A 26108-nucleotide genomic window follows, 5' to 3' on the forward strand; every position below is an offset into this window, starting at 1 on the left:
ATTGCTGTTCAAATGAAATCATGTTTCTATTTGAAGGGAAAAATAATGCTGCAATGAATATGGGGAGGCAGATGTCCAAAGGAAATAAAATCAGTATTTCAATGGGGAGGCAGATATCTCTTTGAAATACTGGTTTTATTTCCTTTGGACATCTGCCTCCCCATATTCATTGCAGCATTATTTATCATAGTCAAGATATGGAATCAACTTAAGTATCCATTGATGGATGAATGGATAAAGATATTGTGGTACATATATGCAATGGAATATTATCCAACCATAAAAAGGAAATCCTGCTATTTTTGACAATATGGATGAAACTTGAGGGCATTATGCTAAATGAAATAAGCCAGATACAGAAAAACAAATATGTACAATTTTACTTGTATTTGGAATCTAAGAAAGTCAAACTCATAGAAGCAGGGAGTAGGTAGAATGGTGGTTACTAGGGTGAGGGGAGGGGAAAATGGGGATATGTTAGTCAAACAGTACAAACTTTCAGTTATAAGATGAGCAAGTTCTGGGGATCTAGTGTAGAAAATGGGTGGTGTTGGATGTGTTAATTGATTTGATTGTGGTAATCATTACATAGTGTATGTGCATATCAAGTCAACACATTGTACATCTTGAATGTATTCAGTCTTTGTCAAACATTTAAATTTAAAATTAAATATTCAATTATATATTATTCAATAAAATCAATTACATATTATAATTCAATTTCAATTAAATATTATTTTTGTTTAAAAACAACAGCAATAAAAACTTCCATTTCTTGAGTCCTTACTGAGTGCCTTACATGCATGATGTCTTTTAACCCACACAAGAGTCCAATTGGCAGTCCCCACTTAACAGATGAGGAAACTGGAGGTAAGACCTGTGGCTGAGCTCACACTAGGTCTGTCTGTCTCCGAAGCCCACTCTGGTGTCATGCATATCCTCTGTTTCTTTTCTCATTTCTTCCCCAGGGAAGAATCTGTGCATACAGTGTGGACATCTAAGTCATAGATAACAAGCCTATTGCACCCTTGGAGTATGGCACAGCGAGGATAAAGGAGAAAGAAGCTGGAATCAGAGACAGTGAGGGTCAGGGAGAAGTTCTACAACATTCTCTGCTAGGTGGATGAGAGATGCAAAGGAGATGACATGATCTGTGAAGGAAATTGCACAGGGCAGGTGTCAGCTCAGGCTGCTGTCCACATGATGCCTGGAACATGTCTGAGGGACTGGCCTGCTGCACCTGACGGCACATAATTCTGGAAGGGCTGTGGGAAACCCTGAGCCAGAAGTGGTTATCTTATTTTCGCTCATGTGTGTGCAGTGAGTATTTAAAGTATAGTATATTGCACTGCCCCTGAACCTTCTGACTTCCCAGAGGTGACCGATGTTTTAGCTAAAAACATTTAGCTAAATGTTTTAATGGAATTGTGCTTTAAAATAAGGTACAACTTGCTGAGCATGGTGGTGCATGACTACAGTCCCAGCTACTCGGGAGGCTGAGGAGAAAGGCCCAAGAGTTCAAGTCCAGCCTGGGCAACATAGCAAGACATGCCTCTAATAATAATAATAATAATAATTAATAAATAAAATAAGGTACAAGATGCTGGGGGTCAAGAGAGAAGAGGAGTGGCATCATGTCAAGCCTCTCCAGGAGAAAGGACACACTTGCCGGATTGTGTGGGGGCTTTAGAATAGGGGCACATAAGGGATCACAAGGCAGTCAATAATTCTACACAAGCAGCAAATTTGATGCTGAAGGATGACCAATGTGGATGCCACTTAACCCTACTGTTGCAGCCCCAGATCCTAGTATTTGAAACATGCCTCAAGAACGAAACACTTAAGAAGTGCTGAATAAGAATTCCAATCCTGGCTTCATCACTAACTTGCTTTGGGAACTAGGGCTTTAATTTGCTCAAAGCCTCAGTTTGCTCATCTGTAAATTGGGGCAAATAACATCTGTTCAACTTACCTACCAGAAATGTTGTGTGGCTAAAAAGGAATAGAAGATATGAAAATGCTTTGGCTATATTCAAAGTTCTATATACGTGGAAGATATTCAGGATCCTCCCACCTTCAAAGTTCATGTCTAAGAAAATCCCTACTAAATCCTTTAGAATGGAACTGCTTAATATAGTAGCCACTAGCCACAATGACTACTGAGTACTTAAATGTGACTAGTGCAACTGAGGAACTGAATTTTTAATTTTTATTTAACTGTAACTAATTTTAATTGAAAAACTGATACTCTATTCAATTACTGGAAAATTTTTAAGTACATTTGGACCAACCTGGATTTGTGAATCTACTTTTTTTCCTAGTGTTTTTTCTAATTTTTTTGATACATAATAGATATATGTATTTTGAGTGTGCATTCAAACATTTAATATTAATACATTCATATAATTTGTAAAGATGAAATCAGTGTAACTGGGATATCCATTACCTTAAATGAATCTGCTTTTTAAATGGTAAATTTTATAAAATCTACATATATGTGCAGTGTTTCTGTTTAAATTTAGTGTTTGAATTGAGATGTGCTGCAAGTGTACAATACACACCAAATTTCAAAGACTTAGTAAAAAAAAAAAACACTGGGAAGGGTAGGAGGAAGGGAGAGATAGGGAGAGATTTGTTAAAGAATATAAAATTATAGCTAGATAGGAGGAATAGGTTTTAGCGTTCTATATGACTGTAGTATGGCCATAGTTAACAATAATATACAGTTTCAAAGAGCTAGAAGGAGGATATTGAATGTTTCCAACATAAGCATCAATATTTGAGATTATAGATACGCTAATTACAGTGTTCTGATCACTATACATTATATATATTGAAACATCACTATGTACCCCATGAATATATACAATTATTACATGAATATGTATCAAATTAAATTTAAAAACAAAACAGATATGTAAAACATCTTCTTAATAATGTTTTATATTATGTGTTGAAATGATAACATCTTATATATATTGGGTAAAGTAAAATATTAAGATAAATTTTACCTCTTTGTACTTTTTTCTTAATGTGGCTACTAGAAAATTTTAAATTATAGCCAGGTGTAGTGAAGTGCACCTGTAATCCCAGCTACTCAGGAGGCTGAGACGTGAGGATCGCCTGAGCCTTGGAGTTCACGGCTGCAGTGAGCTGTGGTCACTCCACTGCACTCCAGCCTGAGTAACAGAGCAAGACCCTGTCTCTTTAAAAAAAAAAAAAAAAAAAGTACAATTGGCTGGACGAGGTGGCTCACGCCAGTAATCCCAGCACTTTGGGAGGCTGAGGTGGCAGATCACCTAAGGTCAGGAGTTTGAGACCAGCCTGGCCAACATGGCGAAACCCCGAGACTCTGTCTCAAAAAAGAAAAAAAACACACAAAGTAAAATTACAGTGTGGCTTGCATTTTATTTCTGTTGGAGAGCACCACTTTAGAAAGAGACAGTGAGCAGGGAGATCCTTATACCCTTATAGGAACTAGGAAGAGGAGCCACTGCAGAAATAAATTCCGTGATCCCAGACAAAGTGCTGGCACCATCTCCTGGGTTTGAGAACCCATACAGAACAGCGCAGATTGCTGTTGAGGTCAGCTCCCAGCTCCCTGCCTCATTCCTCTCTGATTCCTCTTTTGTTCAGGCACAAAAACACTCCATCTTGAAACTTTTGTCATTATTGCTTTGGTAGAAGGAGACCACAATTGTTACCTGGGTTTTGAGTTGGGGACAACAGCATTTCAACGACTAGGAGATTTCAGGAGAAGCTAGTGGCCATGAAGATTCTCAAAATCAGCATGAACTTTACTTTTCACTTGTGTTCTTTCAAAGTTTGCTTCGACCCAACATGTGGTAGAACTTCACCCTGCAAGCATTTGCTCTTCTCTGGTTTTGTGTCTTTTCCTCCAGAACCGCGTTGTTTTTTGCATGTTTTGCACGCAGCCAGAGGAAGTCTGGCTTATCCGAGTCGGCCAGCCGAGCACATCTGGAAGTGGTTTCTGGGGCCGCCCCTCTCTGCCAGCGCAACTCCTGGGTTCCCAGCACAGAGGTGGAAGAAATCCGAGACGCTCCAAAGTCAACGCAAGCAAAGGGGAGTGCGGGTCGGGGAGGAATATTCATTTGGAAACTTAATATTGGCCTTGGGGCTCTCCAGCCCTTTGGGACTTCCAATGGGATCTTAGAAGCAGCAGAAGCATCGTGAGGGCGGCAGCCCAGGGCCAGCCACGATTTGAACGCTCTGCCTTGCAGCTCTTCTGGACCGAGGAGCCCAAAGCCCTACCCTCACCATTCACCAGGTAAATAGAGAAATTTATGAGCAGCGTGCAGTCGTTCAATTTTATCCTGGCCGGTCTGCAGCAGTTCTTTATTCTGCTACAGACCCAAGAAAGCAAATCAGAGGTGTCAGATTGCCCCACACAAACTTTGCCTTCAGAAACTTCCCAGTACGAATTTGTAGCATTCCAGCGGAGCCCTTTTCGGCCATTTCCAGCAAATCCAGTGTGCAATGTTTTTCACATCCTGGGCTGCTTTTCCAGACCTGAGTTTCTCCTCCTTCTCTCCACAAATATTATAATTTATTATTTGTATCAGATTTTAAACATAAAAATCAGCAGTTAGGATGATAGCAGATAGTGAATGCTAGCATTTAATGAAGGTATGTCCTGAGCCACAAATGATTTAACTGAGCTGTGATTCATGTTTTCAGAATCTGTCTTAGGAAGCTGTTCTGAGGATCTCCATCCCCCCAGAAAGAACTGGCCGTTGTGGAAATCCAAGTGAGGCTTATTGTAAATACAGTAGTCATGGTGTTTGGGTTGAAAATGCTTTTTAAACATTCAAAAAATATCTTATGTTTACTTTATGAGCAAGTGTCACACATTGGATAAGCCTGATATATAATTTATGAAATAAGAAGGATAGTTAACATGAGAGTAAAAAAAAAAAAAGTGAGAGAGAGAGTGAGAGAAAGAAAACATGATGATATCTGAATGTCTGGATGTGCTTTGGAAAACAAAATCAGTCCTCTCATTGTTTGGCCCTGTGCAGCCAAGTATCCGAAGTCATATTGGTTGGTTTTTGTCTTTTCCTTTTCCTCCAAATGTTCTGGTGTGGCACTTCTGTGTAATATCCTTTCTATATTACATAATGTAATTCCAGTTCTCCCTTTAATGCACTTGGAAGTAGAGCTGTGCAATGCAGTGGTAAGAACATAGGCTCTGGGGTCAGGCTTACAGGACTGAATCTACGTTCTGCCACTTACACACCTTTCTAAGCTTGACTCCGGGTGAATTGTGTAATTTGCGTGCACCCTAGTTCCTCATCTGTAAAATGGAAATTAAATGACCTAATGTCTATAAAGGACATAATACAGGACCTGCAAAGTAGTTAGGCCTCAGGAAAGGTTAGCTTCTCTGATGGTGCTGATGATGGCAGTGGTGACAACGGTGATCATGCATCCTGTTTTTGGCAACACCTCTGCTTTTGACACATGGTTCCCTCTGACAGTCCAGTCGTCCAAGTGTTCCTCATACCGTAATATGTCATCTCTCCAGCACTTTGGTTTCTTCCTTTCTTCCTTCAAACACCTCTCTTTTATTTCCCATTCTTTCTTTATTTCTTCTTTGTGCTTCCTCTTTCGTTGCTGAGAGAAAATGAGGTTCATTAAGCCACAGCCCTCATAGTTTTCATTTCTAGTTCCCGAGGAAAATGATTCTAAATCCTTTTTAATTTCAGCATTTTCCAAAGAATGTTCTGAAAAACAGTCCCATGGGAAACTCTGTGAACTATATTACCCTCTTAGAGATCGCAAGGCATAATAGCATTTTAAAGGTCCTGAGAAGTCCTGTAGTAGAGAAATCCTCTTAAGGTTGTTTAACGCAATGATTCCCAAATAGTTGATGGCTGAACCACTTTATCGCATAACATAAGTTAACATTTCTAGGACCACACTTTGGGATGTGCTATTCTGGCCACACTTGCTTTCGCTTTGGTTCCTCTTATGGACATCCTATTTCCCACCTTCCCTGGAGCTCATCCAAGGGGATACCTTGTTTTTCCTTCTCAAGTTAAGGACATAAGATTATCATATGTGTTGTATTGGTATATAGAAAATCTGGCCTAAAGTGGAGATCAGAGGTCAGCAAACTTTTTCTGCAACGGGCCTGATAATAAGCCATATGGTTTCTGTTGCAACTGTTCAACTCTGCTGTTGTAATGTTAAAATAGACATAAAGAAAACAAAAAATAAGCATGGCTATGTTCTAACAAAACTTTATTTACAAAAACTAGTGTCAGGCAGGATTTGACCTGGGGCCATAGTTTGCTGACCCCTAATCTAAAGGCTTTTTGTGAAAGAATTTCTCATGCCAGCACAGGAGAAAGCAAGACAAATTCTTTGTAAACTGAAGACTCTCTTGTCCTGCTCCCCTAGTGCTATGGTCTGAATGTTTGTGTCCCCCCAAAATTCGTATGTTGAAACTCTAACTCCCAAGGTGATGCTATTAGGAAGTGGGGCCTTTTGGCAGTGGTAACCTGGTGGTTAGGTCATGAGGACAGCACCATCACCAATGGAATTAGTGTCCTTATAAAATAGGCCTAAGAGACCGAGCACAGTAACTCACGCCTATAGTCCCAGCACTTTGGGAAGCCGAGGCGGGTGGATTACTTGAGGTCAGGAGTTTGAGACCAGCCTGACCAACATGGAGAAACCCCTTCTCTACTGAAAATACAAAAAATTAGCTGGGCATGGTGGCACATGCCTGTAATCCCAGCTACTCAGGAGGCTGAGGTAGGAGAATCGCTTGAACCCAGGAGGTGGAGGTTGTGGTGAACTGAGATCACACCATTGCACTCCAGCCTGGGCAACAAGAGTGAAACTCCATCTTAAAGAAAAAAAAAAAAGAATAAAAAGGCCTAAGAGAGCTGGTTCACCCCTTCCACCATGGAGGACACAGCTAGAACATGCTATCTATGAACCAGAAAGTAGGCCCTCACTGTCATGCGCGTCCGTATGAAGAGACCACCAAACAGGCTTTGTGTGAGCAATAAAGCTTTTTAATCACCTGGGTGCAGGTGGGCTGAGTCCAAAAAGAGACTCAGCGAAGGGAGATAAGGGTGGGGCCGTTTTATAGCATTTGGGTAGGTAAAGGAAAATTACAGTCAAAGGGGTGTTGTTCTCTGACAGGCAGGAGTGGGGGTCACAGGGTGCTCAGTGGGGGAGCTTTTTGAGCCAGGATGAGCCAGGAAAAGGACTTTCACAAGGTAATGTCATCACTTATGGCAAGGACTGGCCATTTTCACTTCTTTTGTGGTGGAATGTCATCAGTTAAGGTGGGGCAGGGCATTTTCACTTCTTTTGTGATTCTTCAGTTACTTCAGGCCATCTGGGCTTATACGTGCAAGTCACAGGGGATGCGATGGCTTGGCTTGGGCTCAGAGGCCTGACACCAGACACTGAATCTACCGGCACCTTGATCTTGGGCTTCCCAGCTTTAAGAACTATAAGAAATAAAGTTGTGTTGTTTAGAAGCCACCCAGTTCAGGCAGGCATGGTGGCTCATGCCTGTAATGACAGTACTTTGGGAGGCTAATGTGGGAGGATCTCTTGAGGCCCGGAGTTCAAAACTGGACTATGCAACATAGCAAGACTCTGTCCCTACAAAAAAATTTTTTTTAATTAGCTGGACATGGTGATGGTGCATGCCTGTAGTCCCAGCTATTTGGGCGACTGAGGTGAGGGGACTGCTTGAGCCCAGGAATTTGAGGCTATAGTAAGCTACAATCATGCCACCATACTCCAGCCTGGGCTAAGGGAGGAGACTACCCCTCATATCATCTTATGCCCAATTTCTGCCTCCAAAGAAAGAAGAAGTAAAAACTAAAAGGCAGAAATGAAATCCACAGGCAGACAGCCGGGTGCCGCACCCTGGGCCTGGTAGTTAACGATCGACCCCTGACCTAATTGGTTCTGTGATCTATAGATTACAGACATTGTATAGGAATGCGCTGTGAAAATCCCTATCTTGTTTTGTTCCGATCTAATTACCGGTGCATGCAGCCCCCAGTCACATACCCCCTGCTTGCTCAATCAATCACGACCCTCACACATGCACCCCCTTAGAGTTGTGAGCCCTTAAAAGGGACAGGAATTGCCCACTCGGGGAGCTCAGCTCTTGAGACAGAAGTCTTGCCGATGCCCCTGGGCGAATAAACCCCTTCCTTCTTTAACTCGGTGTCTGAGGAGTTTTGTCTGAGGCTTGTCCTGATACAGGGCGATAGAGTAAGACCGTGTCAAAAAAAAAAAAAAAGCCACCCGGTTAATGGTATTTTGTTGCAGCTCAGTGAATGGAGTAAGACACCTGTTCTATGTATCTTGGTGAATCTTGAGTAAACCTTTCACATATAGCAAAAAGTCAAAAGGCAAGAGGTATTTTGTTAGAGGACAGACTCCTGAGTCCTGCTTTTGTCCTTTCTCTTTCCTTCAGTGAACCCTTACTCTTGTCCTGTTAATGACTTTGTAGCTTGCATAGCTTAAAATGAAGTGCTGTGTTAAATGTGTTTTAATGCATTTGAGAACTTCAGGGTGCAAGTCTTGCAGAGTTAACTTACAGAGCTTATGTCAGTTGCTTGACACAGTGATAGCAACCATAGCAATGGAAAGTGGTTGGCTGTAGTAACTCTCAAGGTGGTTAAGAATGTGAACTCAGAGCCAGGCTGCCTGCGTGTAAATATTAGCTCTGCCACTCATTAATTGTGTGACCCTTGGCAGATCTCTTAATTCTCTGAGCCTCAGTTTTCTTACCTGTGTATTGGAATAATAACCTTAAGGAGTTATTGTGATAATCAATGAATTAATATTTGTAAAAGTCTTAGAACAATGCCTGGCACCTAGAATTGCTACGTAAGTGTTAAAATAATAATAGTTAATACTTATGTAGCAATAGTTTTGTAATATACAGAACAATCCCATTTTACAGATAGGGTTTTGTAAGTCACCCACAATTACACAGCTAATTGGGATTCACAGTCAGCTCTGTCTAAGGATAAAGCCCATATTTCCACTAATGTACACAGCTCTCATATTTAAGTCATTCAACAGTACTTTTAGGAATCCCCCCTTTTATCTTCCCTTTGATTCCCAGATCATTTCCTATTACTCCCTACCTGCACCCATGGCGACATGATTAATCAATCACAGCACTCTCCCTTCCTTCCTTCCTTCCTTCCCTCCTTCCTTCCTTCCTTCCCTCCCTCCCTCCCTCCCTCCCTTCTTCCTTCCTTCCTTCCTTCCTTCCTTCCTTCCTTCCTTCCTTCCTTCCTTCCTTCCTTCCTTCCTTCCTTCCTTCCTTCCAGTAATGGTTTTAGATTTCTTCTCAGTCTGGCAATCCCAACAGCCCATACCATAGCTGATCAGAGCTGACATGTAAAATGAAACATAGGGGCACTGATTTTTGGAGTATTTTTCTGAAGAGCCTTTCCCACTTTGCTTTTTGTTCCAAGGCAGAGCAAATTCCCTTAGCCACTGCCAGGTCTCAAAACATTCTTTCCAGGTTTGGCTACATGTCTAAACTCTTTGGCATCTGGTAAAATGGCTCCCCATGCAAGGTCTTCAGGGGCTTATTTTTAAACTTACAGGCCTCTTCTCATGCCCAGAACAACTCTCTGAACTCTCTTTTTCTTCCTACTCACAGGCCCTAGAACCTCAACCTTCTTTTCTCCCCTCTTTGAAGATGCTACTGCCCAGTGCCTTGCCTGCCCTGCAGTGACTCCCAGCTCCACCTCTCTGTCTGTCCTGAAGACAGGCCTGCAGGCAATTTCATGTTAAAGTCTTGGCTATTTATTACCACAGAGAAACCACACACAGAAGTCACTCAGTCTAGGAAAGCTCACAGAGGTGGAAGGGGCGCAGTTCTGGGGCTCTTTGTTGTGATGGTAGCAGGAAGGCTGATAAGACAACCAGAGCCCTCTGCTTTTATTCCTGGAGTGGGATCATCAGCAGTTCCCCTCCTTCTGGCTGACCCCTTTCTTTCTGGGACTGAAGAGCAGAGCAACAAGAACCTCTTCCCTTTTCTTTCTCTCTTCTGATTCTCATTGATTCAACACACATTTATTGAGTTCCCACCTTGGGGCAGGACAGGCAGATGGAGGTGAGGAAGCCACAATCTCTGTCCTCAATGGTCTGTCTGGTGGTTTAGTAGAGGAGACAGGCACACCACAGTATTAGACAACGGTCTGGTTAGGCTGGGCTCAGTGGCTCATGCGTGTAATCCCAGTATTTGGGAAGCCAAGGTGGGGGGATCACTTGACGTTAGGAATTTGAGATCAGCCTGGCTGATGTGGTAAAACTCTCGTCTCTACCACACACACACACACACACACACACACACACACACACACACACACACACACACACAAAGAATAAAAGAATAAAAGCCAGACGTAGCCCACGCCTGTAGTTGCAGCTACTTGAGAGGCTAACACACAAGAAGGCTGGGAGGCAGAAGTTGCCAGTGAGCCAAGATCATGCCACTGCATTCCAGCTTGGTTGACAGAACAAGACTCCATCTTAAAAAAAAAAAATTCTGGTGAGTGCAGGGATAGGAATGGAGACTGGAGGAGCACCCAGCCAGGGTAATTAGGTGAGGCTTCCTGGAGGAGGCAGTGCCTGAGTTGAATTTTTAATGCACAAGTAACAATTTGTTAGGGAAGGAGGAAGGGGAAGGCTGTTCCAAGCAGAGGGGACTGCCTGAATCAAAGTCCAGAGGGAAGAAAAGTATAGACTTGGGTGTGGAGGACAGTGGAGGTCCGGAGACTGCGAAGCAGTTTGGCATGGACAGAGGCATGCCACGGAGGACCAGTGGCCAACTTAAGAAGCTCAGGCCTTAACCTCCTGTACCAGCTTCCAGTGAAAGGCTTTAGGCAGGAAAGGAACACTCAGAGTTGGGTTTCAATCATTCAATACAATTCTACCCGGCAACTGGCTTGTATTTTCAAAAAAAAAAAAAAAAATTAATGTCATCCAAAAAGGAAGTGGGTATGGGATGGGGCTGATCAGGAGTAAAAAAATAATAATAATAATAAAAAGACAATATTTGAATAATGGGGGAAATTTGAATATGGACTGCTTACTGGATGTTATTAATGTGATTTTAGGTGTAATAATGGCATTGGGGATATATAGGAGAATGTCTTTCTTTTAAAGATAGATATGCTGAAATATTTAGGGGGAGAAGTGTCATGATGTCTACAATTTCCAAAAATATATATGTGCATATGAAGTTCAGTTAAGTAAATATGTCACCATGTTAGCAACTGGTGGATCTGGTGAAAGGTATGTGACTATTTATTCTTCGAACTTTTCATCAGACTTGAAATGTTTCAAGCGAAAAAAGGAAAAAGGAAATCAAAACAAAAAATTAAGGCTACTCAAGCTGCATTTGTGTTTCAAATGAACTTGATATGATTATCAAACAACAAAAACTTACTATGGCCGTTAGGCCAGTGATGGATTGAGGAAGGGGAGGGTACAGAAATTCTAAAGACAGGAAGACCAGGTGGGAGGTTATTGCCGAGGTGTAATTAGTAGGACTCAGTGATTGAAGGAGAATTTGGAAAGAGCAGTTGAAGAGGAATCTGAGAACCCCAGAGAAGGAGTTTCTGTAGGGGAGGTGCTGATTTCAGTTGTGAGTGTAGGGGGTTTGAGATACTTGTGCAGCACCCTGAGGAGAGGGTTGCACATTCATCCTTTCGGTCCATAAATGTTTTCTGAGGGCTTATATTGCCAGGCACTTGTCTAGATGCTGGATATATGGCAATGAATGAAACAAAATTTCCTGCCTTCATGGGGCTTATGATCTATCATTTGGAGGGCAGACAGTACACTGGTGATGAGGAGGCAGTCTGTTGGAAGATAGTAATTGCTGAGAGGATGCAATTTGTGCATTGTTGGGGTTAGAGGCTTTTGACTAAGAGACTGAGATACATGAGGGAGCACTCCATGTAGATATCTGGGAAGAGGATTCCAGGCAGCAGGAATAGCACGTGGCAAGGCTCTGAGGCAGGAGGCTGTCTGGCAAGGAAGCCAGTGTGATCATGCGAGACCTGATGGGAGGATGCTGTAATGACTTTGGTTTTTACTCTGAGAGAGACAGGAAGGTCTTGGAAGGTTTTGAACAGAGCACAGCACAGTGTGACTCATATTTTCACAGGTTCACTCTGGCTGCTTTATTGAAAATCAGCTGAAGGGAGACAAAGGCAGAATAACATAGTCAAAGGCTAATAATGTGCCAAGGTGGAGCCACAGAAGGTGGTAAAAATTCTGGATCTATTTTGAAAGTAGAACTGACAAGATTTACTGTTAGTGCACATGGGAATGAGAAACAGAGAGGAGTCAAGGAAACACCAAGCTGAATTTTTGTGGAGCAATTTAAAAAACAGAGTCACAGCTGGGCGCTGTGGCTCACACCTGTAATCCCAGCACTTTGGGAGACTGAGGTGGGCGGATCACCTGAGATCAGGAGTTCAAGACCAGCCTGGCCAACATGGCAAAACTCCGTCTCTACTGAAAATACAAAAATTAGCTGGGCATGGTGGTGCACACCTGTAATCCTAGCTACTAGGGAGGCTGAGGCAGGAGAATCTCTCAAACCTGGGAGGCAGAGGTTACAGTGAGCCAAGATTACACCACTGTATTCCAGCTTGAGAGACAGAGCAAAACTCCATCTCAAAAATAAAAATAAAAACTAAATGGAGTCACCATGAACTGATTTGGGGAAGATATGCGAGGGGCATGTTTCGGGGGAAATACCAGAAGCTCAGTTTTGGACACGTGGATTCCTGTAAGTGGAGATGCCAAGTGGCATCTGGAGTCTGGAATCCATGTGAGAAGGCTGGCCTGGAGACAAATTTGGGAGTTGTCTTCATATAAATTATATTTAAAGCCATGAGACAGGATAAAGTCTCCTAAGGAGGGAGTTTAGAGAAAGAAGAGAAGAAATCACCAAGGTGTTCTAACATGTAGATGTTTAGGAGGTAGGAGCAACCAGTGAAAGAGACCAAGAATGAGCCATCAGAAAGGTGGAGGAAAAGCAGGTGAGCCGAGTCCCCTGGACCACCTACAGGAAGCGTATAAGGAGGAGAGAGCGGGCACGTAATCTGCTAGCCAGAAGATGTTCCTCCCAGACTCTGCCCCATTCCAGTTTCTCTTGGTTCCAGATCTCTGCCTTTTACTCTACTCCAAGCTTGTCCAACCCGTGGCCCACAGGTCGCATGCAGTGCTGGACAGCTTTGGATGCAGCCCAACACAAATTCGTCAACTTTCTTAAAACATTATGAGATTTTTTTTTCTGTGTGATTTTTTTTGTTTAGTTCAAAAGCTGTGGTTCATGTTAGTGTATTTTATGTGTGGCCCAAGACAATTCTTCTTTCAGTGTGGTCCAGGGAAGCCAGAAGATAGGACACTCCACCCTACACATTCTTAAGCTGTCCGGCATCACTTCCTTGGTTCTCCAGTTCTCCATCCCTGAGACTATCAGTTTTCTACCTCTTTATAACTCTGATCCCTCTCTTAATTCCCCACAATCAGCTTATCCCAGGGCTTCAGTTCTGCAAACATTTCTTGAGCACCTATTTAATCTACTGGAATATCTTTGACTTCAAATACCAGAAACACTGATTTACAGCAGCTTAAACACATGGGTTGATTTCTCTTACATAAGAAGTTTGGAGGAGGTAGGTATTGATGGCATTGATTCAGCAGTTCAATGACATAAGAGCTGACCATTCTGTGTAGCTCTTGACCTCTCCCTCATGGTCTCAAGGTGGCTGCCTAGCTCCAGCCATTATGGCCCTGTGCAAGGCAGGAGGAAGGGGGAGTTGACACTTCATCCAGAAAGGAGAAGTTTTCTCAGATGTTCCCAGTAGATTTCCACTTAAGTCTCTGAACATCAGATCTATATTATGTGGCTACTACTAGCTGCAAAGAAGGCTGGTAAAATCTTTATTTGCATTTTCCTGTCTCTCATGTGGAAACAGGCAAAGGAGAAAAGGATGGGAAGAGCTGTTGGATCAACCAGCTATCAAGGCTGCCGCACTACCAAGTGCCAAATGCTTGCCATGAACTGGAAATACAGAAATGATTAACGTAGTACCCATCCTGTCCCTGGAGTTTGCATTCTACTAAGGAAACATAAGAATGAACAGAGTATCTTGGCTTGGTTTGGTGGGGACCAGGAGCCTTCCTTGACCCCCATGGTCTGAGTCAGGTGCCCCTCCTTGATGCTTAAACAATATCCCATGCTTACATCTACCAAGGCATCTAAGCATACTGCATTGCCATTATATATTTACTGGTGTCTCCCCTTCCCTTCCCCCAAATGTGGACTAACTGGGGACTTACCTTTGAATCTCTAGTGCCTGGGTGCCTGGTATATTTGTAGAGGTTGAGTAAATGTTTGTTGAATGAATAAATGAAACGTCAAGGGAGCCACCCTAATTACCTTCTTGTCCTGGGGGTTGGGCCCTTATCCCCTCTTAGCTTTTTGTTGTTGTTGCTGTTATTGTTGAGAAAGAGTCTTGCTTTGTCACCCAGGCTGGAGTGCAGTGGTGCGATCTATGTTCACTGCAACCTCTGCCTCCCAAGTTCAAGCAGTTCTCCTGTCTCGGGCTCTTGAAGAGCTGGGATTACAGGTGCGTGCCACCACACCCAGGTAATTTTTTTTTTTTGAGGCAGAGTCTCTCTGTCTCCCAGGCTGGAGTGCAATGACACGATCTTGCCTCACTGCAACCTCTGCCTCCCAGGTTCAAGTATTCTCTTATCTCAGCCTCCCGACTAGCTGGGATTACAGGCGCCCACCACCATGCCCAGCTAATTTTTGTATTTTTAGTAGAGACAGGGTTTTACCATGTTGGCCAGGCTGGTCTTGAACTCCTGACTTCAGATGATCCACCCACCTCGGCCTCCCAAAGTGCTGGGATTACAGGTGTGAGCCACCACGCCCGGCCCCACACCCAGCTAATTTTTGTATTTTCAGTAGAGATGGGGTTTCACCATGTTGGCCAGGCTGGTCTCGAACTCCTGACCTCAAGTGATCTGCTCACCTAGGCCTCCCAAAGTGCTGGGATTACAGGTGTGAGCCACCGTGCCCAACCCCTTATCATTTTTAGCTATAACTAGTTAACTCATATTTACATTCTAATAGCAAAATCTCTAACACCTTGCCAGAAAACAGTGCTGACTCCCCAATCACTTTTGTAAGGTTAAAAATAAATTTATTTATTCTCATATTCAGTAGAATTCTGAACTTACAAATTTACAGCCAGTAAAGTTACAATACAGCAGCTAAAAAGTTAAAAGTACCTATACACTCAAGTCTCATAGTACTTAGAAAATGGGATGCTTAATTTTTCAATTTGTTTTTTATTTCCAAGGGATGTATAGTTAATCTGACTCATTTGAATAACAGTGAGTGAATTGCAGATACTGTTATCAAAGATAGCAATTTTACAGGCATAAATAATTTTTTTATTATTATACTTTAAGTTCTAGGGTACATGTGCACAACATGCAGGTTCGTTGCATAGGTATACATGTGCCATGTTAGTTTGCTGCACCCATTAACTCGTCATTTACGTTAGGTATTTCTCCTAATGCTATCCCTCCCCCTGCCTCCACCCCATGACAGGCCTTGGTGTGTGATGTTCCTTGCCCTGTGTTCTCATTGTTCAATTCCCGCCTATGAGAGAGAACATGTGGTGTTTGTTTTTCTGTCCTTGTGATAGTTTGCTCAGAACGATGGTTTCCAGCTTCATCCATGTCCCTGCAAAGGACATGAACTCATCTTTCTTTTATGGCTGCATAGTATTCCATGGTGTATATGTGCCACATTTTATCATTGATGGACATTTGGGTTGGTTCCAAGCCTTTGCTATTGTGAATAGTGCTAAAATAAACATACGTGTGCATGTGTCTTTATAGTAGCATGATTTATAATCCTTTGGGTATATACCCAGTAATGGGATGGCTGGGTCAAATGGTATTTCTAGTTCTAGATCCTTGAGGAATTGCCACACTGTCTTCCACAATGGTTGAACTAGTTTACACTCCTACCAACAGTGTAAAAGCGTTCCTGTTTCTCCACATCCTCTCCAGCATCAGTTGTTTCCTGACTTTTTAATGATCGCCGTTCTAACTGGCATGAGATGGTATCTCATTGTGGTTTTGATTTGCATATCTCTGATGACCGGTGATGATGAGCAGCAGTTTTTCATGTGTCTGTTGGCTGCATAAATGTCTTCTTTTGAGGAGTGTCTATTCATATCCTTTGCCCGCTTTTTGATGGGGTTGTTTTATTCTTGTAAATTTGTTTAAGTTCTTTGTAGATTCTGGATATTAGCCCTTTGTCAGATAGGTAGATTGCAAAAATTTTTCCCATTCTGTAGGTTGCCTCTTCACTCTGATGGTAGTTTCTTTTGCCATGCAAAAGCTCTTTAGTTTAATTAGATCCCATTTGTCTATTTTGGCTTTTATTGCCATTACTTTTGGTGTTTTAGTCATGAAGTCCTTGCCCATGCTTATGTCCTGAATGGTATTGCCTAGGTTTTCTTCTAGGGTTTTTATGGTTTTAGGTCTAACATTTAAGCCTTTAATCCATCTTGAATTAATTTTTATATAAGGGGTAAGGAAGGGATCCAGTTTCAGCTTTCTACATATGGCCAGCTAGTTTTCCCAGCACCATTTATTAAATAGGGAATCCTTTTCCCATTTCTTGTTTTTGTAGGTTTGTCAAAGATCAGATGGTTGTAGATGTGTGATGTTATTTCTGAGGCCTCTGTTCTGTTCTGTTGGTCTATATGTCTGTTTTTGTACCAGTACCATGCTGTTTTGGTTACTGTAGCCTTGTAGTATAGTTTGAAGTCAGGTAGCATGATGCCTCCAGCTTTGTTATTTTTGCTTAGGATTATCTTGGCAATGTGGGCTCTTTTTTTGTTCCATATGAACTTTAAAGTATTTTTTTTCCAATTCTGTGAAGAAAGTCATTGGTAGCTTGATGGGGATGGCATTGAATCTATAAATTACTTTGGGCAGTATGGCCATTTTCACGATATTGATTCTTTCTATTCATGAGCATGAATGTTTGTCCATTTGTTTGTGTCCTCCTTTATTTCGTTGATCAGTGGTTTGTAGTTCTCCTTGAAGTGGTCCTTCACATCCCTTGTAAGTTGGATTCCTAGGTATTTTATTCCCTTTGTAGCACTTGTGAATGGGAGTTTACTCATGATTTTGCTCTCTGTTTGTCTGTTACTGGTGTATAGGAATGCTTGTGATTTTTGCACATTGATTTTGTATCCTGAGACTTTGCTGAAGTTGCTTATCAGCTTAAGGAGATTTGGGGCTGAGATGAGGGAGTTTTCTAAATATACAATCATGTTATCTACAAACAGGGACAATTTGACTTCCTCTTTTCCTAATTGAATACCCTTTATTTCTTTCTCTTGCCTGATTGCCCTGGCCAGAACTTCCAACACTGTGTTGAATAGGAGTGGTGAGAGAGGGCATCCCTGTCTTGTGCCAGTTTTCAAAGGGAATGCTTCCAGTTTTTGCCCATTCAGTATGATATTGGCTATGGGTTTGTCATAAATAGCTCTTATTATTTTGAGACACGTTCCATCAATACCTAGTTTATTGAGAGTTTTTGGCATGAAGGTCTGTTGAATTTTATTGAAGGCCTTTTCTGCATCTATTGAGATAATCATGTGGTTTTTGTTGTTGGTTCTGTTTATGTGATGGATTACGTTTATTGATTTGTGTATGTTGAACCAGCCTTGCATCCCAGGGATGAAGCCAATTTGATCGTGGTGGATAAGCTTTTTGATGTGCTGCTGGATTCAGTTTGCCAGTATTTTATTGAGGATTTTTGCATTGATGTTCATCAGGGATATTGGTCTAAAATTCTCTTTTTTTTGTTGTGCCTCTGCCAGCCTTTGGTATCAGGATGATGCTGGCCTTGTAAATGAGTTAGGGAGGATTTGCTCTTTTTCTATTGATTGGAATAGTTTCAGAAGGATTGGTACCAGCTCCTCTTTGTACCTCTGGTAGAATTCAGCTGTGAATCCATCTGGTCCTGGACTTTGGTTGGTAGGCTATTAATTATTGCCTCAATTTCAGAGCCTGTTATTGATCTATTCAGAGATTCAACTTCTTCCTGGTTTAGTCTTGGGAGGGTGTATGTGTCCAGGAATTTATCCATTTCTTCTAGATTTTCTAGTTTATTTGCATAGAGGTGTTCATAGTATTCTCTGATGGTAGCTTGTATTTCTGTGGGATCGGCGATGATATCCCCTTTATCATTTTTTATTGCATCTATTTGATTCTTCTCTCTTTTCTTCTTTATTAGTCTTGCTAGTGGTCTATCAATTTTGTTGATCTTTTCAAAAAACCAGCTCCTGGATTCATTGATTTTTTTGAAGGGTTTTTTTGTGTCTCTATCTCTTTCAGTTCTGCTCTGATCTTAGTTATTTCTTGCCTTCTGCTAACTTTTGAATTTGTTTGCTCTTACTTCTCTAGTTCTTTTAATTGTGATGTTAGGGTGTCAATTTTAGATCTTTCCTACTTTCTCTTATGGGCATTTAGTGCTATAAATTTCCCTCTACACACTGCTTTAAATGTGTTCCAGAGATTCTGGTATGTTGTGTCTTTGTTCTCATTGGTTTCAAAGAATATCTTTATTTCTGCCTTCATTTCATTATTTACCCAGTAGTCATTCAGGAGCAAGTTGTTCAGTTTCCATGTAGTCGTGCAGTTTTGAGTGAGTTTCTTAATCTTGAGTTCTAATTTGATTGCACTGTGGTCTGAGAGACAGTTTGTTGTGATTTCTGTTCTTTTACATTTACTGAGGAGTGTTTTACTTCCAACTATGTGGTCAATTTTAGAATAAGTGTGATGTGGTGCTGAGAAGAATGTATATTCTGTTGATCTGGGGTGGAGAGTTCTATAGGTGTCTATTAGGTCCACTTGGTGCAGAGCTGAGTTCAAGTCCTGGATATAATTGTTAACCTTCTGTCTCATTGATCTGTCTAATATTGACAGTGGGGTGTTAAAGTCTCCCATTATTATTGTGTGGGAGTCTAAATCTCTTTGTAGGTCTCTAAGGACTTGCTTTATGAATCTGGGTGCTCCTGTATTGGGTGCATATATATTTAGGATAGTTAGCTCTTCTTGCTGAATTGATCCCTTTACCATTATGTAATGACCTTCTTTGTCTCTTTTGATCTTTGTTGGTTTAAAGTCTGTTTTATCAGAGACTAGGATTGCAACCCCTGCTTTTTTTTTTTTTTTTTTTTTGCTTTCCATTTGCTTGGTAGATCTTCCTCCATCTCTTTATTTTGAGCCTATGTGTGTCTCTGCATGTGAGATGGGTCTCCTGAATACAGCACACTGATGGGTCTTGACTCTTTATCCAATTTGCCAGTCTGTGTCTTTTAATTGGGGCATTTAGCCTATTTACATTTAAGGCTAATATTGTTATGTGTGAATTTGATCCTGTCATTATGATGTTAGCTGGTTATTTTGCCCATTAGTTGGTGTAGTTTCTTCCTAGCATCGATGGTCTTTACAGTTTGGCATGTTTTTGCAGTGGCTGATACCAGTTGTTCCTTTCCATGTTTAGTGCTTCCTTCAGGAGCTCTTGTAAGGCACGCCTGGTAGTGACAAAATCTCTCAGCATTTGCTTGTCTGTAAAGGATTTTATTTCTCCTTCATTTAGTTTGGCTGGATATGAAATTCTAGGTTGAAAATTCTTTTCTTTAAGAATGTTGAATACTGGCCCCCACTCTCTTCTGGCTTGTAGAGTTTCTGCCGAGATATCCGCTGTTAGTCTGATGGGCTTCCCTTTGTGGGTAACCTGACCTTTCTCTCTGACTGCCCTTAACATTTTTTCCTTCATTTCATTTCATTTCAGACTGCTGCACTATCAGTGAGCAAGGCTCAGTGGGCATGGGCCCACCGAACCAGGCACAGTATATAATCTCCTGTTGTGCTGTTTGCTAAGACCATTGGAAAAGTGCAGTATTTGGGCGGGAGTGTCCCGTTTTTCCAGGTAAAGTCTGTCATGGCTTCCGTTGGCTAGGAAAGGGAAATCCCCCAGCCCCTTGGGCTTCCCGGGTGAGGCGATGCCCTGCCCTGCTTTGGCTCACCCTCTGTGGGCTGCACCCTCTCTCCAGCTAGTCCCAATGAGATGAACCAGGTACCTCAGTTGGAAAAGCAGAAATCATCTGTCTTCTGCATCAATCATACTGGGAGCTCCAGACCGAAGCTATTCCTATTCGACCATCTTGGAACAGAATCCAGGCATAAATAATTTTTAAGGAAGTAAGCATGTTCTTGTAAATATTGTCTAAATAATTAAAATGACATAAAGTTATGGATAAGAACATTTTATCGACTATTAGTTCTTAAAATAAGATTTTTTTTGTTTGCTTTCTTCAGCTTTATTGAGGTATAGGTGACAAATAAAAAATGTATATATTCAGCCAACCATGGTGGCTCATGCCTGTAATCTCAGTGCTTTGGGAGACAAGGTGGGAGGATCGATAGAGCCCAGGAGTTCAAGGTTACAATGAGCTATGATTGCACACTGCACTCCAGCCTGGGTGACAATCCTGTCTCTGAAAAAAATACACACACACACACACACACATATATATATATACACACACACACATATATACACACACACACATATATATATATTCAAGGAGTACAATGTTTTAATATACACATTGTGAAATGATTACCACAATCAAGCTAATTAACAAATCCATCACCCTCACATATTTACCTTTTGTGTATGGTGTGGTGAGAACTCTTAAGATCTACCCTCTTAGCAGATTTCAGGTATACAATACATTATTAGTAATAACCGTCACCATGCTGTGTGTTAGGTCTCCAGAACTTGCTCATCTTATAACTACAAGCTTGTACCCTTTGACTGAGATTTCCTCATTTCTCCACCTCCCTGTCCCTGGTAATCACCCTTCTACTTTCTGTTTCTGTAAGTTCAACTTTGTAGATTTCTCATATAAGTGAACATGCAGTATTTATTTTTCTTTGCCTGGCTTATTTCACTTAGCATAACGTCCTCCAGGTTCACCCATATTGTCACAAATGGCATTATTTTCTTCTTTTCTAAGGTGAAATAATATTTTATTTTGTGTGTATATATGTCTACACACACACACACTCATATATATGCCACATTTCTTTATCTACTCATTCATTTATGGACACAGGTTAGTTCCATATCTTGGCTATTCTAAATAGTGCTGCAGGTTGGGCATGGTGACTCATGCCTGTAATCCCAGCACTTTGGGAGGCCGAGGCGGGCAGATCACCTGAGGTCAGGAGTTGGAGACCAGCCTGGCCAACATGGTGAAACCCTGTCTCTACTAAAAATATACAAAAATTAGCCAAGCGTAGTGATATGCACCTGTAATTCCAGCTACTCGGGAGTCTGAGGCAGAAGAATTGCTTGAACCCGGAAGGTGGAAGTTGCAGTGAGCTGAGATCGTGCCACTGCATTCCAGCCCAGGTGATGACAGAGCGAGACTCTGTTTCAAGAAAAAAAAAAGAAAAAAAAATAGTGCTGCAATGAACCTGGGAGTGCAGATCTAGCTTTGATACTGATTTTCTTTCTGTTGGATATATACCCCAAAGTAGGATAGGTGCATCATATGGTAGCTCTATTTTTAATTTTTTGAGAGACCTCTATATTGTTTTCCATAATGGCTGTACTAATTTATATTCCCACTAGCAATGTACAAGGGTTCCCTTTTCTCTACATCATCGCCAACACTTATCTTTTGACTTTTTGGTAATAGCCATTATAACAGATGTGAAGTGATATCCTATTGTGGTTTGGATTTCAATTTCCCTGATTATTAGTGATGTTTAGTATCTTTTCATATACCTGTTGGCCATTTGTATGCCTTCTTTAGAGAAATGTCTATTCTGGTCCTTTGCCTATTTTTAAATCAAGTTTTTTGGTTTTTTTTGCTGTTGAGTTGTATGAGTTTCTTATATATTTTGGATATTAACTTCTTATTAGATATATGGTTTGTAAATAATCGCTCCCATTCCCCAGGTTGCTTTTTTATTTTACTGATTGCTCCTTTGCAGTGCAGAAACTTTTTAGTTTGATGTAGTCCCACTTGTTTTTGCTTTTGGTGTCATATTAAAAAAACATTGCCAAGACCAATGCCACAGAGCTTTCCCCCTGTTTTCTTCTAATTTTACAGTTTTACATCTTAAACATTTAATTATGTTATTATTAAATTAATAAATAATTAATAAAAATGAATATTTACTTATTTAATATTTAATTCATTTTGAACTGGTTTTGTGTATGAGATAAAGATCCAAGTTTTTAAAATTAATATCCAGTTTTCCCAGCACCACTTATTGAAGAGACTATCCTCTCCCCATTGTGTATTCTTGGTGCCTTTATGGAAGAATAATTGACCATATATGCATGGATTTATTTCTGGGCTCTCTATTCTGTCCCATTGGTTTATATTCCATTGGTCTATGTGTCTGTTTTTATGTCAGTACTACACTTTTTGGATTACTATAACTTTGTAAATATAATTTAAAATTAGGAAATGTGATGCCTTCAGTTTTGTTCTTGCTCAAAGTTGCTTTAGTTATTTGGGGGCTTTTGTGGTTCCATATGCATTTTAGGATTTTTTTTTCTACTTTTGTGAAAAATGCCGTTGGAATTTTGATAGGAACTACATTAAATCTGTAGATTGTTTTGGGTGTTATGGACATTTTGACAATGTTGATTCTTTCAACCCCCATTACTTTTCTGAGGGCATAATTATATAAAGTTCTAGAATGTTAGATCTAATAGAATTGTCTTCTTCAGTCATAATGATGAGGAAACTGAGAGGGAGAGAGATGGAGTGATTTCCCTAGGATCACACAATCATAATGGCTTGTACAAGTGGGGTTCCAACTGTTTGCCAAGCACTGTTGTAAGTACTTAATGCATGTAAATGTATTACTGTATTTAATCCTCATAAAGCCTTATATAACCTTCATTTCCTCAACTTTTTATTTATAAATGATTCTAATTTATAGAAAAGTTGCAAGAAGAGTATAATGGCTCAACCAATTTTGCCACGTTAGTATTGTCTCTGTACCTCTCACTCTCTCTTTCTACACACAAACACCCCTGAACCTCTTGACCTTTCACCCCTAAATGAATATATGTGTCTCTTACTATCAATGATGTACTCCTACATAACCATACCACATTTATTCTCTCAGGAAATTTAACATTAATGCCATAATATTTCCCTAATTTCCCAAAAATAAACTTTGTAGCTCTTTTTAAACATTTGGTCCAGGATGCAGTCAAGGTTCACACTTTTTTTTTTCTTTTTTTTTGAGATGGAGTCTCACTCTGTCACCAGGCTGGAGTACAATGGTGCGATCTTGGCTCACTGCAACCTCAGCCTTCCAGGTTCAAGCAATTCTCCTGCCTCAGCGTCCCAAGTAGCTGGGACTACAGGTGCGTGCCACCATGCCCAGCTAATTATTGTATTTTTAGTAGAGATGGTGTTTTACCATGTTGGCCAGGATGGTCTCGATCTCTTGACTTCATGATCCACCTGCCTCGGCCTCCCAAAGTGCTGGGATTACAAATGTGAGCCACTGTGCCCAGCCAAGGTTCACACTTTCCATTTCATTGTCACATTGTCAAGCCTCTAAAGAGTTCCCAACGTGTTTTTTCTTTTTTTTTTTTTCCTCTCATGACATTGACATATTTGAAGAGACCAGGGCAGTTTGTCTTCAGAATGATCCATGATTTGGATTTTATCATGACCTTATCCATGATAGAATCAGGTTAAATATCACTGGCAGGAACACATTGATATTTATCACATCTCAAGGCACAGGATTTCAATTTGTTTCATTTTGTTGATCTTAAATGTGATTACTTTGAGAATGTGAATTTTCTGTACCCCAACAACCTTTTACCCTATCATTTTAGCATTTATTGAGGTTTTTTTGCCTCAATTACTTATTAACATGTTGATTGTAAAATGGTATTACAGACATTTTATGAGTGAGGAATCTTAAGTTTCCAAGGGAAGGGGTTCTTATGTATTGTGGAGCTAGGATTTGAACCCAGGTAGTCTGACTCCAAGACCCACAGTCTAATACACTAATTGTGTTGGAAAAGGATTTCCAGTTGATTTTCCACTTGATTTCAGTGCCCTCAGTCAGAAACTGTGTCTTGTCTGCTTGGGATTTTTTTTGTTGTTTTTTGAAACCCAAGAAGTGCCACCATCAGAGATGAGATGAAATTGTAGAGAGGAAGGAGAGGATGAAATTCAGGCATGCCAAATCTTTATGCAATTATACACACACACACACACACACACATCTTTTTTTAAAGCAAACTTTCTGTTGAAACTACATGCTTCTCAAGGACACCACTCCCACCATATGGCTTAAGGTTTCCTACAACAATCGGCTTCAGGAACTTACCTTCTTGGCTCACTACTGCTGTGCGTTGCAATTGGCGTGCCATTATCTGCATCCTAAAGCCTCTTGTTTCATCTTAAAGAGATTTCAGAGTTGGCAACACACTGGACAGGGAAAGATGAACCCCCTGTTCAGATGAGTCAGCACTTACTATTCCTCTGCCTCTGGAGTGGTCTCACTGTTACAGTAACCAAGCACTCAGGAAAGAGCCGACCAGCCTTGCCTGTGAGCTGTAAAGCTTCATCAACACATGGTGAAATCTGTTATCTGGAGCCCAATTCACCTGACCCCTGGTGTAGCCACAAGGGCCCTTTGACCCCTGCAAACTGCTCCCCATATTCACACACCATTCTGGCCACAGCAAATTTATTTGTAAAGACTTTCATTTGCAAGAAACTGAACCTCATTTCAAAACAGTTTAAGGAAAAAGTGTGAAGTTACTGGTTTTTGTAACTGGGATGCCCAGGAAGTGGATGATCTGAGGGACTTAAAGCTCGGCTTCCCTCTGGTCTTTGCCCCATTCTCTCCTGTGATACCAGATGTCTTGTTTCATGGAGTGGGAGAAGGGGCCATGTGGCCAGAGATCATTCTAGGCTTCCATCATCCCCAAAAGTTAGATGCATGCATATCACCTAAAATCCTAAATGGATAAAAAGTACCTGAAACCCTATCTCAGAAAAATCCTCAGTAGCGTGCTGTTTTGACCCAATTCTTTTCCAGGTGCAAATGGGGAAGAGAAGGGTCACTGCCATGCACTCAGAGCTCTTGGGTGTTCAGTCTGTAGCCTAGGAAAATAAAAGGAACATTGTAGCTGGTTGTTTACAGTGAATTAAAGACTTGAATCAAATCTCTGTTGAAGAGTTTTCCTAGATGACTGCCAGCAAATTCTCATAACACTTTGGTTCATGAAACCGTGGGGACCTATGATATCCTTCCTTTCTCAATTACCTCCTTGGGCTGTTTCTGTCATGTTGTTAGTTTCTAAAGGTTGTTAGTCCTGGTTTGCTGTCTGCAGCCTCCCATCAAATGTCAAGTTCAGAAGTTCCTTTGAAAGACCATAATTAAGAAGGATCAACTTAATTTTAAAATAAACTGAGTTTTCAAGACAAATTGTTTTTTATGGCAAATTAACTTTTCTGTGCGAGATGAAGTCAGTTGCCAACTCCTGGGGTAATTGGCAAAATGTCACAAACAAGTGAATGGACATAAAAATGTGACAAAATTTAACTTTAGATTTTACAGTAAAATGAATGTTGTCATCTAAAATCCTTATCTAATGGTTAAATTTTATTTTATTTTTTCATCAAACCTGCCATATCCTATGCTTAGCTTAATGCCTAACACTTCTCCTAATGAATATCCAAGGTATTGTATTAAGCATATAGATAGATACATTGTAAATTGGGAAAACTGGGAAGGGAAGTCTTTACAGATATATTTCGAGAATAGAGGAAGGTTGTCTTAGCCTTCTTGATTTCAGAGCATAAATAAAATACTCCAGAATATAATGCAAAGATCGAATTTGAGTTTGGGGAAATGTTTGGTTGAAAGTTTTTCATGGTAGGTTA

At 40.9% G+C, this 26108-nt stretch overlaps 1 protein-coding gene across 8 annotated transcripts in view; it reads left to right on the top strand.

The window, feature by feature from the left end:
• Positions 1–26108, top strand: part of LOC105497724 (glycosyltransferase 8 domain containing 2) — a 72219-nt gene that overhangs the window by 10284 nt on the left and 35827 nt on the right. For 3 of the 8 annotated variants that reach the window (XM_011769029.3, XM_011769030.3, XM_071071215.1), the window contains one exon: positions 3903–4288. The exons of 3 other annotated variants lie outside the window; for them this stretch is intronic. The gene's annotated coding sequence lies outside the window, so the exon portion shown is untranslated. Of the gene's footprint in view, positions 1–3902; positions 4289–4746; positions 4769–22912; positions 23022–26108 lie in introns of those variants that run through there. 2 more of the 8 variants (XM_071071217.1, XM_011769031.3) reach the window with 2 other exon arrangements.

This window comes from Macaca nemestrina, chromosome 10, assembly GCF_043159975.1.
Source record: "Macaca nemestrina isolate mMacNem1 chromosome 10, mMacNem.hap1, whole genome shotgun sequence".
In the NCBI taxonomy this organism is placed as follows: Eukaryota; Metazoa; Chordata; class Mammalia; order Primates; family Cercopithecidae; genus Macaca; species Macaca nemestrina.